This window comes from Lissotriton vulgaris, chromosome 7 (assembly GCF_964263255.1).
Source record: "Lissotriton vulgaris chromosome 7, aLisVul1.2, whole genome shotgun sequence".
Classification (NCBI taxonomy): Eukaryota; Metazoa; Chordata; class Amphibia; order Caudata; family Salamandridae; genus Lissotriton; species Lissotriton vulgaris.
Genome location: NC_141695.1, coordinates 1,367,269,426 through 1,367,282,666, shown reverse-complemented (window position 1 = coordinate 1,367,282,666; position 13,241 = coordinate 1,367,269,426).

Genomic DNA, 13,241 nt, shown 5'->3' with positions numbered 1-13,241 from the left:
ATATCGAGTAAAAATTCCAGCATCATTACTTTATGGTATGGAAATAGTTGACATGAAAAGTTGGAGCTTCTTGAATGCAACGGAAGGCAAAATTCTACGTAGTCTAGCGTCTGTCAATACAGCAAGCTCAACAGCCGCCCTCAGACAGGAATTCGGATTACGTAGTAGCTGGGTTCAAGGTTTATCGGGGAGAGTGCGCTGGGTTTATAACCTAGCAAAGGGAGATACTGGCACCTTAAGGTATCTTAGAAAAACTGAGTTATTAGGAAATTTCAATGAATACTCGCTAATTGTAAAGAACTTCAGAATTGCTGCTGATCTTTTGCAATTAGATGAATCAGTTCTATTCACTCTATCGGCATACCAGCTGAAATCTACCCTGAAGTTGGCCTGCTGGGAATTAGGTTTTAGATTGGATAGGGAGGCTTGTATAGCGAAGAAAGGTATTGCACCAGCCATAGACTCTTGTCTAATGAGGAAAGCCCAACCATATGTTTTCTGGAATCTCCCTCACCGAGTTCGGTGTTTACTGTTTCTACTGAGGCAGGATTTACTTCCTTTGAACTCTCTAATGTCCAGATGGTATGGCTCCTCACCTTTATGTGACTTCTGTAATATCAAAACTCAGGATATGCATCATGTTATCTTCGTGTGCCGGGCCCTAATGGTGCATAGGCGCAAGTGGTTAAAACCTATTTGTCTTCAACTGAGCATTCTTTCAGCCACTGCTTTCCTTGATGCTATTCACAACCCTCCAAATGAAATGTTCTGTTTTAAATTGTATAACTTTTTTAAATGTTTCTTAGCGATATATTAGAAGGGTACAAATGTCTATTTCTCTATGCATTGTATTTATGCTTATATGTTATTGCAGTAAATTTGTTAATTCTTTTATGCGGATCTCATCTGAGTTCCAAAATCATAAATAAATAAACTTAACTTGAACTTAACTTGTGTGCTACAGAAGCTAGCAGTGTGTGCTCTCTCCAGCAGCATAAGCTCTCTCCAATAGTGCCTTGTGAGTAGAGGTGGACGAGCCACTGAAAGCTCGAGCCAGGCTCGAGTCTAGAGCCATGATCTGGCTCAGCTCGAGGCCCTGTTGGAACCTCGCGCCCATAACGATCCGAGCTTTCATGTAGCTTCTGCCTCCCTCCGTCCTACCCAGGATGTGGCCTCACTACAAGAGTTGCTGACAGTAGTACTGGGGAACCACTTCACGTCAGAATCAGTTCAGCATATTGTGATTCTGGGTAAATCACTTGGGGGCAGATGTATCAAGATTCGATTTTGCGATTTCTAAATAGCGATTTTTAAGGAATCGCTATTTAGAATTCGCAAAATGGAATGTATGTACAAAATTGCTATTTTTTAGCGATTTCTTATTTTTCCTTATTTGCGAATTCACATTTTGTGAATTCGCAATTAAGGAATAATTCCCATGCATTCCTATGGGCCAGGAGGCCCATAGGAATGATTGTGAAATAATTCTCAAATTGCGAATTCGCAATTTGCTAATCGCAATTTGAGAATTATTTCAAGGGTGCAGGGGTGTCTCAAAGACACCCTGCTGCACCCCTGAAATGTACATGTGTGTGCATGTGGCGCACATACATGCCCTATGGGCATGTATGTGCGTCACATGCCACCCTTACAAATGCCAAATAGGGCATTTTTAAAAGAAATCGCAAATTACCACCAACTACAAGTTGGTGGTAATTTGCAATTTCTTAACCCAAATTCGCAATCTCAAAAAGTGACATACATCTCATTTAAGGAATTGCAAAATTTGCGATTCCTTAAATGCTTAAGCAAAATAAGGAATCACCAATTTTTGCGATTCCTTATTTATCAATTTTTTGTTACATATCAGATAATGCTAAAAAGCCTTTTGCGAATTTCGGCCTTTGCGAGTCGCAAAATGCTTGATACATCTGCCCCTTAGTCTCTCTGTCCCTACAAATTATGTATTTATACCGTGTTTAATGTAACTGATGCACCTGTAAAGTGCTCGGCCTTCCGGTCGAGTTCACGCTATACTGAAAAGCTACAGAAAAACGCACTAAGAAAAGCATTAACATAAGGAAAGACAAATAAATGTCCTTTTACTGGTTGATTTGGGCAAAGTAAAACCTGGATAAATGTTGGCTTCCCCATGCAAATTGCGTGATCTTAGGCATATTTTTTCACCCCCAAATAAATTCTTCGTTATCATATATAAAACACTTTCAAATATGTGAGTACAGACTACCAGTTGTACAAAAACGTTAAGAAGTATTTCTCAGTACAGTGCTATAATATGCCATATTAATGTGAAAGCTGCTGCGTGTTAAAGAAATACATGTTTTGCAATTTTGAACAGACTTTGGCATAATTATGCGATGTTCGGTGTATGACTTGCATAGTAAACATTTTTAGGGCTCTGCTCGATACTACTGGCTCTAAGATCCGAGCCAGACCCATGGCTCGGCTCTCCCTGTTAATTTTATCATCCCGCCCACCTCTACTTACGAGTACACACCTCCCCATCCCTCCAACAGTGCCCAGTCCCCCCAACAGTTTAATCTCCCTCTAAACGTGTATTGTCAGTGCTACACAAGCTAGCAATGTGTGCTTTCTCCAGCAGTGTGAGTTCTCTCCAATAGCGCCTAGTGAGTGCTACAGGCCTCAGCAGTGCGAGCTCTCTCCAATAGCACCTAGGGAGTGCTACAGGTGTCAGCAGTGCGTGCTCTCTCCAAGAGCGCCTAGGGAGTGCTACAGGCGTCAGCAGTGCGGGCTCTCTCCAATAGCGCCTAGGGAGTGCTACAGGCGTCAGCAGTGCGGGCTCTCTCCAATAGCGCCTAGGGAGTGCTACAGGCGTCAGCAGTGCGGGCTCTCTCCAATAGCGCCTAGTGAGTGCTACAGGCCTCAGCAGTGCAAGCTCTCTCCAATAGCGCATAGGGAGTGCTACTGGCGTCAGCAGTGCGAGCTCTCTCCAATAGCGCCTAGGGAGTGCTACAGGCCTCAGCAGTGCGAGCTCTCTCCAATAGCACCTAGGGAGTGCTGCAGGCATCAGCAGTGCGTGCTCTCTCCATGCATTCACCAAGCGTCAGTAGTACGAGCTCTCTCCAATAGCGCCTAGGGAGTGCTACAGGCATCAGCAGTGTGAGCTCTCTCCAATAGCGCCTAGTGAGTGCTACAGGCCTCAGCAGTGCGAGCTCTCTCCAACAGCGCCTAGGGAGTGCTACAGGCGTCAGCAGTGCGAGCTCTCTCCAATAGCGCCTAGGGAGTGCTACAGGCCTCAGCAGTGCGAGGTCTCTCCAATAGCGCCTAGTGAGTGCTACAGGCCTCAGCAGTGCGAGCTCTCTCCAATAACGCCTAGTGAGTGCTACAGGCGTCAGCAGTGCGTGCTCTCTCCAATAGCGCCTACGTAGTGCTACAGGCGTCAGCAGTGCCAGCTCTCTCCAATAGCGCCTAGTGAGTGCTACAGGCGTCAGCAGTGCATGCTCTCTCCAATAGCGCCTAGTGAGTGCTACAGGCGTCAGCAGTGGGAGGTCTCTCCAATAGCGCCTAGGGAGTACTACAGGCATCAGCAGTGCGAGCTCTCTCCAATAGCGCTAGTGAGTGCTACAGGCATCAGCAGTGTGTGCTCTCTCCAAGAGCGCCTAGGGAGTGCTACAGGCATCAGCAGTGCGTGCTCTCTCCAATAGCGCCTAGTGCGTGCTCTCTCCAATAGCGCCTAATGAGTGCTACCATAGTGCCTAGTGAGTGCTACAGGCGTCAGCAGTGCGTGCTCTCTCCAATAGCACCTAGGGAGTGCTACAGGCGTCAGCAGTGCATGCTCTCTCCATGCATTCACCAGGCGTCAGCAGTGCGAGCTCTCCCCAATAGTGCCTAGGGATTGCTACAGGCGTCAGCAGTGCTAACTCTCTCCAATAGCGCCTAGTGAGTACTACAGGCCTCAGCAGTGCGAGCTCTCTCCAATAGCGCCTAGGGAGTGCTACAGGCGTCAGCAGTGCGAGCTCTCTCCAATAGCGCCTAGGGAGTGCTACAGGCCTCAGCAGTGCGAGCTCTCTCCAATAGCACCTAGGGAGTGCTGCAGGCATCAGCAGTGCGTGCTCTCTCCATGCATTCACCAAGCGTCAGTAGTACGAGCTCTCTCCAATAGCGCCTAGGGAGTGCTACAGGCATCAGCAGTGTGAGCTCTCTCCAATAGCGCCTAGTGAGTGCTACAGGCCTCAGCAGTGCGAGCTCTCTCCAACAGCGCCTAGGGAGTGCTACAGGCGTCAGCAGTGCGAGCTCTCTCCAATAGCGCCTAGGGAGTGCTACAGGCCTCAGCAGTGCGAGGTCTCTCCAATAGCGCCTAGTGAGTGCTACAGGCCTCAGCAGTGCGAGCTCTCTCCAATAGCGCCTAGTGAGTGCTACAGGCGTCAGCAGTGCGTGCTCTCTCCAATAGCGCCTACGTAGTGCTACAGGCGTCAGCAGTGCCAGCTCTCTCCAATAGCGCCTAGTGAGTGCTACAGGCGTCAGCAGTGCATGCTCTCTCCAATAGCGCCTAGTGAGTGCTACAGGCGTCAGCAGTGGGAGGTCTCTCCAATAGCGCCTAGGGAGTACTACAGGCATCAGCAGTGCGAGCTCTCTCCAATAGCGCTAGTGAGTGCTACAGGCATCAGCAGTGCGTGCTCTCTCCAAGAGCGCCTAGGGAGTGCTACAGGCATCAGCAGTGCGTGCTCTCTCCAATAGCGCCTAGTGCGTGCTCTCTCCAATAGCGCCTAATGAGTGCTACCATAGTGCCTAGTGAGTGCTACAGGCGTCAGCAGTGCGTGCTCTCTCCAATAGCACCTAGGGAGTGCTACAGGCGTCAGCAGTGCATGCTCTCTCCATGCATTCACCAGGCGTCAGCAGTGCGAGCTCTCCCCAATAGTGCCTAGGGAGTGCTACAGGCGTCAGCAGTGCTAACTCTCTCCAATAGCGCCTAGTGAGTACTACAGGCCTCAGCAGTGCGAGCTCTCTCCAATAGCGCCTAGGGAGTGCTACAGGCGTCAGCAGTGCGAGCTCTCTCCAATAGCGCCTAGGGAGTGCTACAGGCCTCAGCAGTGCGAGCTCTCTCCAATAGCACCTAGGGAGTGCTGCAGGCATCAGCAGTGCGTGCTCTCTCCATGCATTCACCAAGCGTCAGTAGTACGAGCTCTCTCCAATAGCGCCTAGGGAGTGCTACAGGCATCAGCATTGTGAGCTCTCTCCAATAGCGCCTAGTGAGTACTACAGGCCTCAGCAGTGCGAGCTCTCTCCAATAGCGCCTAGGGAGTGCTACAGGCGTCAGCAGTGCGAGCTCTCTCCAATAGCGCCTAGGGAGTGCTACAGGCGTCAGCAGTGCGTGCTCTCTTCAATAGCGCCTAGGGAGTGCTACAGGCCTCAGCAGTGCGAGCTCTCTCCAATAGCGCCTAGGGAGTGCTAAAGGCATCAGCAGTGCGTGCTCTCTCCATGCATTAACCAGGCGTCAGTAGTGCGAGCTCTCTCCAATAGCGCCTAGGGAGTGCTACAGGTGTCAGCAGTGTGAGCTCTCTCCAATAGCGCCTAGTGAGTGCTACAGGCCTCAGCAGTGCGAGCTCTCTCCAATAGCACCTAGGGAGTGCTACAGGCGTCAGCAGTGCGAGCGAGCTCCAATAACGCCTAGTGAGTGCTACAGGCGTCAGCAGTGCGAGCTCTCTCCAATAGCGCCTAGGGAGTGCTACAGGCTTCAGCAGTGCGAGCTCTCTCCAATAGCGCCTAGTGAGTTCTACAGGCGTCAGCAGTGCGAGCTCTCTCCAATAGCGCCTACGTAGTGCTACAGGCGTCAGCAGTGCGAGCTCTCTCCAATAGCGCCTAGGGAGTGCTACAGGCGTCAGCAGTGCGAGCTCTCTCCAATAGCGTCTAGTGAGTGCTACAGTCATCAGCAGTGCGAGCTCTCTCCAATAGCGTCTAGGGAGTGCCACAGGCGTCAGCAGTGCGTGCTCTCTCCAATAGTGCCTAGTGAGTGCTACAGGCATCAGCAGTGCGAGCTCTCTCCAATAGCGCCTAGGGAGTGCTACAGGCGTCAGCAGTGCATGCTCTCTCCAATAGCGCCTAGGGAGTGCTACAGGCGTCAGCAGTGCGAGCTCTCTTCAATAGCGCTAGTGAGTGCTACAGGCATCAGCAGTGCGTGCTCTCTCCAAGAGCGCCTAGGGAGTGCTACAGGCATCAGCAGTGCGTGCTCTCTCCAATAGCGCCTTGTGCGTGCTCTCTCCAATAGCGCCTAGTGAGTGCTACCATAGCGCCTAGGGAGTGCTACAGGCATCAGCAGTGCGAGCTCTCTCCAATAGCGCCTAGGGAGTGCTACAGGCGTCAGCAGTGCGAGCTCTCTTCAATAGCGCTAGTGAGTGCTACAGGCATCAGCAGTGCGTGCTCTCTCCAAGAGCGCCTAGGGAGTGCTACAGGCATCAGCAGTGCGTGCTCTCTCCAATAGCGCCTTGTGCGTGCTCTCTCCAATAGCGCCTAGTGAGTGCTACCATAGCGCCTAGGGAGTGCTACAGGCATCAGCAGTGCGAGCTCCCTCCAATAGCGCCTAGTGAGTGCTACAAGCGACATCTCTCCAATAGCGCCTACGTTGTGCTACAGGCGTCAGCAGTGCGAGCTCCCTCCAATAGCGCCTAGGGAGTGCTACAGGCGTCAGCAGGGCGTGCTCCCTCCAATAGCGCCTAGGGAGTGCTACAGGCGTCAGCAGTGCGTGCTCTCTCCAAGAGCGCCTAGGGAGTGCTACAGGCATCAGCAGTGCGTGCTCTCTCCAATAGCGCCTTGTGCGTGCTCTCTCCAATAGCGCCTAGTGAGTGCTACCATAGCGCCTAGGGAGTGCTACAGGCATCAGCAGTGCGAGCTCTCTCCAATAGCGCCTAGGGAGTGCTACAGGCGTCAGCAGTGCGAGCTCTCTTCAATAGCGCTAGTGAGTGCTACAGGCATCAGCAGTGCGTGCTCTCTCCAAGAGCGCCTAGGGAGTGCTACAGGCATCAGCAGTGCGTGCTCTCTCCAATAGCGCCTTGTGCGTGCTCTCTCCAATAGCGCCTAGTGAGTGCTACCATAGCGCCTAGGGAGTGCTACAGGCATCAGCAGTGCGAGCTCCCTCCAATAGCGCCTAGTGAGTGCTACAAGCGACATCTCTCCAATAGCGCCTACGTTGTGCTACAGGCGTCAGCAGTGCGAGCTCCCTCCAATAGCGCCTAGGGAGTGCTACAGGCGTCAGCAGGGCGTGCTCCCTCCAATAGCGCCTAGGGAGTGCTACAGGCGTCAGCAGTGCGTGCTCTCTCCAAGAGCGCCTAGGGAGTGCTACAGGCATCAGCAGTGCGTGCTCTCTCCAATAGCGCCTTGTGCGTGCTCTCTCCAATAGCGCCTAGTGAGTGCTACCATAGCGCCTAGGGAGTGCTACAGGCATCAGCAGTGCGAGCTCTCTCCAATAGCGCCTAGGGAGTGCTACAGGCGTCAGCAGTGCGAGCTCTCTTCAATAGCGCTAGTGAGTGCTACAGGCATCAGCAGTGCGTGCTCTCTCCAAGAGCGCCTAGGGAGTGCTACAGGCATCAGCAGTGCGTGCTCTCTCCAATAGCGCCTTGTGCGTGCTCTCTCCAATAGCGCCTAGTGAGTGCTACCATAGCGCCTAGGGAGTGCTACAGGCATCAGCAGTGCGAGCTCCCTCCAATAGCGCCTAGTGAGTGCTACAAGCGACATCTCTCCAATAGCGCCTACGTAGTGCTACAGGCGTCAGCAGTGCGAGCTCCCTCCAATAGCGCCTAGGGAGTGCTACAGGCGTCAGCAGTGCGTGCTCTCTCCACTAGTGCCTAGTGAGTGCTACAGGCGTCAGCAGTGCGTGCTCTCTCCAATAGCGCCTAGTGCGTGCTCTCTCCAATAGCGCCTAGTGAGTGCTACCATAGCGCCTAGGGAGTGCTACAAGCGTCAGCAGTGCGTGCTCTCTCCAATAGTGCCTAGTGAGTGCTACAGGCGTCAGCAGTGCGAGCTCCTTCCAGCACCGCTCAGTATGTCTGACCAGAAGGCAGCACAGAACAGGAGCTGTATTATGGTCCCAAACCTCCAGACAACACCCCCGCCCGCAGACTCTCAGCACCTTTTAAGCCCCCTTCAACAGCTGCCATGAGCCTGGAAAGCCTCGGAAATACCTCCGCCGGATTCCCAGACCTGCGTCAGGACAGGAGGCCAATTCTTGACCCCCGCCTCCAAACACACACACTTCACCGGGCTCCGCACAAATTCCATGAAAACCACAGGCGCCTATACCGTCTGGAGGCTTAAGGAGCAGGGAAACCCGAGTCTTGCGCCCCAGAAGAAGAGAGTGAGGCTGGGAGGAAGGGAAACTGGGAGATGGGCAGTCGGCGGGCCAGTGCCTGCCGACGCCCGAAGGGCTGGGAAGGAGTCACTGGGTTGAGTGCGTCAAATTTTAGGTTGGTACCCCTAAATGGGTGGTAAAGATGATGTAGGCACTCCTCGTAGCGCTGACTCTATGCCTCAACACAACGGTGGCCTCACAGACCAACCAGAAAACAATATTATACTAAGAATTCAACCCTAAATAAACGGTATTCAAAATCACCACTGCCAACCTGTACCAGAGGCAAAAATACGAGACAAAGAAAACCCCTCACGAGTCAGGTTTGTATCCTGGAAGGCCCAGAAGGGCTGGACAGAGTCAAGGGACTGTTAGTGACGTCAGCAGTGCTCGTGCGTGTGGACGGCCGCAGCACTCCTTTTTGGGGACCATGGCTTATTTTTCAGTATAAGACTTTCACCATGATAAAAGTGAGAGAAATGTGGAAAACGGAGGCGAAAAAGTCTGGACGAGGGAAGAAAGCATGAATGGAAAAGAACCTATAACAGCAAGACAAAGGCCCCGGAAGAGTAGAGTGCTGGAAGAATAAAACAAGAGGTAAATGCGAGAGCAGGCGGCCTAGGTACAAATTAAGCGCTGCACAAAGCCAGGGTCCGAGAATCGTGAGTAACTCAGTCAATAATCAGGTCGGGCGCTTCAAAAGGCCAGAAGGAATGGCTGGGTTCAAAGGGGTCAGTCGCACGACCGAACAGTGGGTGTACAGGAGGAGACGGCTGGAGTTGTTTGAATACCGAGTGAAGACATGATTTGATCCACCATGTGATCTTTGGCAGGTGTCCACGTCTCTCTGTCCTTCGGCGACGACAGTATACCCCGCCTCTCCGTGTGCTACTCTCTTTTCGGCTCTGCACGGGCGGCTTTCATTCCTCCAGTTTCCGGTTTCCTTCTCTCGCCCCCGCACGTGGCATCATTAGCCTGGCGGGGTACCCGTAGCTCCCACCCCTCTATCACGTATTAAAACCACAGTATTTCCGCCCACCCTGGAAGCTGCCTTTTTGCCAATCCGAAATGCTCCGTTTCCACGGTAACCTGCTACAAACAGGCCCTCCGAGGCCGGAATGTGTAGAGTCTGCCAGCGAGGCTGAAACTGGAAACACATGTATAAGCACATGGGCCGGGAAGCTTCCGGCAGACATACCTATGTATTTTAATAAACACCGACATTACAGCATGTCGGAATTCTGAAAATACAGACGTTCACAGAAAAGGTATCTGAGTACTTCACAGGTCTTTAAAAGACAATTTGCTTGTTAATGATGTATTTTTGTTTTTTTATCCCTTCTAAGAGGCCCTGCATCTCCACTTGGTAAAATAATTAGCCCCCTTTCTTAGAGCCCCCCCCCCCCCGAAATTTGGCTCTAGTTGCGCCTCTTTTTCCTCTAGACATTCTCAGATTTTTCCATCTGAAAGGAAACATGTCAACTCAGATTTCACTTTAGTGAAAAGTCTCCCAGGGCTGTAGGAGACAATACATTTCTAGATGGCACAGAGACAGGCTTGGAGACTTTCCGTTGACCCTATACAAATTGCTCGTTGTTTGCGCTCCTCAGGCTCCGATAACAGACACAGCCATATAGTTTTGAAGTGAAATAGGGAGAATGGTAGGATGTTGTCACAGTTTGAAGGTAGGTTTTATTGGTATTTATATTTGCAAAGTAATTAAACCAAATGTGAAAATGCATGTTGATGAACCTTGTATCTTCATGCACCAAGCAAATAAAGGTGGGAGGGAAAAAAGGAAGAACAAACTAAATGTTCTTTGTGACATTCCTAAACCTCAAAATGCATCTGGGCTAGTAGCAACCATTCCTTCTTGTTGCAGGGATCTATAATAAAATCATGAACTTTAAATCAGAAAATCAAATATTTTCTTGCGCCATTCAATGCAGAGGACAAATTATTTCGTAATTGCCTGTGTGTCAAATGATCCACCATCTCTTTATGTATGTTGCACATGGCAACACGTTTCAGTCTGTTCTGGAACATAGCTGATCTTTGCCAAGTTTTAAGTCGACAGAGACCATTGAAGCTTCTCTCAGCCTCCAAGAAGCTACTGATATACCTAAAAGAATCTTTAATAGCTTATCAACCTGTGTAAAGAAAGCTCTCTCTTCTGAAAGCATTTATCGGTGTAGGTCTACTAGTTCCAGGACTGAAGAGTACATGAATATACTTCATAATGTAGCTAATTGAGCTAAAAGCAGTAAAGGGTCAATTTCTTCGTATCAAGCAATAGTGCATTGCCACTGCCTGTTGAAAGCAGCTGTTCAAGATTTTCCATAATACTGAGGGAGACAGTAATCCCTGACAGTTATAGGATGAAAGATTTCTGCTGCTCCATCATCTATCACCACAGTCATGGCTGTTCAACGGCATTGAGATGGTACTTAGCATTAGAAACACTATAGTGGTGGCAAGATGGCCACTGGTGGGTTGTGGTGAGCAGTCGCACACACCCTAGCTCCCACCTAGACCCAAGGATGCAGTAACAAAGGATTATGTTCCAGGTCCATTCCCCCTGATGGCCCTGCAGAAGTGGATATACAACGAATTAGGAGACACTACAATCCTAAAGTATATTGCTAATGGTGTAGAAAGGCTTCTTCAAGACTGCGGCAGGTTAAAGGGGAAAGTTTGAATCCTGATGAGCGCCTACGGGTTCAGGAAAAAGCAGCAGCAGCACCTGACTAAAATGCCCACACGAAATGCAAAGCAGGAGAAGGGGCAGGAGAACGCGAAGGCACCGGTGAAGGATACCGTGCCGGTAGTAGCACCATCTGGAGGCAGCACCAACACGACCGGACCGATAGCACGATCCCTGGGCGCTATTCGCAAAACGATGGCCCCCCCATTAAAAAAGAAAATAGACTCACGGAGGAAAGCAGGCGTGACCACTGGGACAGTGCAAGAAAGTCTAGCAGACAGCCGAGCTATGACCACGAATAAAGCAGGGAAAGCCAGCGAAAGATTAAAAAACAAGGAGAACTCTCTCCGGCAACCCACCTTAACGGAGGCATTCTCTGCAAAGATTCCGGGTTCGACTACCATAAACGCCAGTATCAGTGCAGGAATGGTGGGTCAGAGGAGCGTCCTCGAGGACGCTGGAAGCACTGGGAGCACAGAGGACGCCGAATCTCTGGTTGCTAGGCAACGGTCAACAGCAGCCAGCAACGCCTCCGCTTCCGCCGAAACCTTCACTGCAGATCAAACCCTCCTAGCAGAATCAACTGTCTGCAGCGCCAGGGGAATGGTGGAACCTGTGGAGGGCATGGTAAGCACTGTGGGGCTGGCAGGCGAGATCGGGAAGGCAGACATGTTGGGCGCTATCATGCTGCTCGAGGCAGAGCTTAAAACCCCGCTTTCTAAAAACACTTGGGGCAGTTGTGCTAGTCTGACCAACCAGAAGTATCTAGGGGTCGGCATTGCGCCTGAGGTACTGGTAAGGGCTGAAGGCCCTTCAGCTGAGGGGGAATGTTTTTACCTCCTCACTGAGGACTCTGATTCAGAGAGTGTAACTGAAGCAAGCTCAGCTGAACATTCAGATACAGGGTCTAGCATGTCAGGCAAAGACACCACTCAGAGGAGAAAATCGCCTAAAAAAAGAAAGCAGATTGCTGAGTCACCGGGAGGCACGGAGAGAAGGCTGGTATGGGACTACTCGACTACCTCGCAGACATATCAAGAAGATGACAACACCTTAGAAGCACCTCCAGGGCCCGCAGCACAGCAGGCTCCTTTTGAACTTATATTTACTACGCTCAGGCAAATGCAGGCAGAAGCCAGGACAGAAAGTCGCAGAGCAAGACAGGCCTCGAAAAAAATCAGAACACAATGAGGAAAGTTAATAAACTATACGACGAAATAGTGGATAGAGTAACAGAAGTGGAGGAGCGGACAGGCAAGCTGGAGGACGAATTCAGCAGTTGGCAATCATTCAGGACAGCACAGGAAAAACTCTCTCAGGATCTTCAGTGGAAACTTGAAGATTTTGAAAATCGCCAGAGGCTCAATAACATTAGACTCTTGGGTGTGGCAGAAGGGCAGGAAGGGCAAGATATAATGCGTTTTGTGGTGAACTTACTGAAGGGGGCTTTCCCAGAATCTGAGTGGGAGTGGGAGAAGGAGATACAACGGGCACATAGGTTTCCCTTTACGCAGAAGAAAGGTCAAGGAACAGGTGTGGGTGGTCAGGGGTCTTTTCCCAGGGCTATCCTGGTGAATGTGGGGAATTTTCTTCTGAGAGAAGAGATCATCCAGAAGGTTAGACCAGACAGTAAGCGATCATATGAGGGTATCACCTTTTTTGCTAGACCGGACTTCTGTCACGTCTCAGTGGAGAGAAGGTGGAGACTTAGACAGATGATCGCTCCATTCCAGGCCTTGGGGTCAGAAGCATATCTACTCTTTCCAGCTAGATTAAAGGTGGTCTCTAAGGGGGGAGTAAGAATGTTCTTGTCAGAAGTTAAAGCCCAACAATACCTAGAAGAGCTCAAGAGTCAGAAGGGAGGTTAACCTTGCTACGGATTGTTTTGATTCTCCAGCGCAGTAGAAGGGGGAACACGGGGGCATTGGATATTTAGCAGTATGGTAGAAGGGTAGGTGGGGGTGGGGGTGGGGGTGCGATGGTCACAGCCCTTAAAGCAGTCACACATAGGTAATTCCTGGCCTATTTGCCAGTAGCGGGGGGGAGGGCACAGCAGAGGGGGGGGGGTTAGAGGGTCTCAGGGGGGTGAGGGGGGAAAAGCAGCACAAATGTTTAGTTTTTTTTGTTTATTTCAGCACATCGTTACATGATTTAGAACACATGGTATGTATACAAGATGGTTTGATGACTTTAAAGTTTACTCGTCTATTTGAC